A 1,330-nucleotide genomic window follows, 5' to 3' on the forward strand; every position below is an offset into this window, starting at 1 on the left:
TTAAAGACCTCCAAGGAAGGAGAATCCATTACACTCCGAGGAAGGAGTTTGTTCCACTGTCGAACAGCCCTTACTCTCAGGAAGTTCTTCCTAATGTTGAGGTGGAATCTCTTTTCCTGTAGCTTGCATCCATTGTTCCGGGTCCTGTTCTCTGGAGCAGCAGAAAACAAGCTTGCTCCCTCCTCAATGTGACATCCTTTCGAATATTTAAACAGGGCGATCATATCACCTCTTAACCTTCTCTTCTCTTAACATCTTTTGGAGAGGAGGAATGAACCCCTTGGGGGTCAGAGGGGGATTCAGGCCCCAGAGCTTTTGGGGGGTGGAGAAGTCAATCTTCTTCCAAGGGGAGGAATGTGGGGACCTTAGCAGACTACGAACACCCACCTTTTGGAGAAGGGAAATAAGCCCTCTGGGGCCAGAGGGGGCCTTCAGACCCCACAGGGTCCCCATAGAGATGGGGAATGTCTGGCCCGCCCTCAGCCTTGCTTGAAAGGAGCTGCAAAGGCCCCGCTCTTCCCAGCTTCGGGGGCCCCTTGGCTTCCCTTCTTCCTCCTCCTTCTCTCTCTGGAGGGAGACAGGAAGAGCTCCCAATCCGTTCCCCGGATGTTGAGGGGGAAGGAAAACAGCGCCACACACAACCCCTCCCGAGGGGCGGGGCCAGGGGCTGACCACTCCCGGGCTCACGTGACCGTCCCCATCGCCCAATCAGATTTCACAAAGCGTCTTCTGGGAGATGAGGGCGGAAATTGGGGGGAAGGACAATGGCACCGGCTACTTTTTTGCCCTTACCGGAAGTGCGTCAGGAAAACGTCTCCGGCCAGAAACGTCTCCCTGTCAAGTGGGTTCCCTTCCGAAAGAGGCGGGTTTTATGTATCGTTTTTCTTGTCTGCCACATAATTATTGACCATTCCTTGAAGGGGCCTCTGGACACAGTCTGGACTTACGTTGTTGTTGTTGTTGTGTGCCTTCAAGTCATTTCCAGCTTGTCTGCTGGGGTTTCCTTGGCAAGACTTGTTCAGAGGAGGCTTGCCGTTGCCTTCCCTGCGGCTGAGAGAGCGTCACCTGCCCAAGGTCTCCCAGGGAGTTTTCTGGATGAGATGGGATTCGAACCCTGGTCTCCGCAGGGCAGAGCAGATTGACAGCAGCACCACTTGATCTGCCATGACTCTTATGACACAGGATGCTGGGATGTGCAGTTTGGAGGCACCAGAGCTCTGAACACCACCACCTCCGCCAAACTACAAATCCCAGGATGCTGTATCATGAGAGTCATGGCAGATAAAACCAGTGCTCTCCAGGTGCTTTGATTCTTCAGTGTGGCAACACT

General features: G+C 53.8%; 1 protein-coding gene across 2 annotated transcripts in view; it reads right to left on the reverse strand.

Annotated features, from left to right (window-relative positions):
* Positions 1-609, reverse strand: part of MTMR9 (myotubularin related protein 9) — a 35,382-nt gene extending 34,773 nt beyond the window's left edge. For both annotated transcript variants that reach the window (XM_042447077.1, XM_042447080.1), the window contains exon 1: positions 388-609. The gene's annotated coding sequence lies outside the window, so the exon portion shown is untranslated. The remainder of the gene's footprint in view (positions 1-387) is intronic.
* Positions 610-1,330: the final 721 nt, after the last annotated feature.

The sequence above is a fragment of the Sceloporus undulatus genome, chromosome 1 (genome assembly GCF_019175285.1).
Source record: "Sceloporus undulatus isolate JIND9_A2432 ecotype Alabama chromosome 1, SceUnd_v1.1, whole genome shotgun sequence".
Lineage (NCBI taxonomy): Eukaryota > Metazoa > Chordata > Lepidosauria > Squamata > Phrynosomatidae > Sceloporus > Sceloporus undulatus.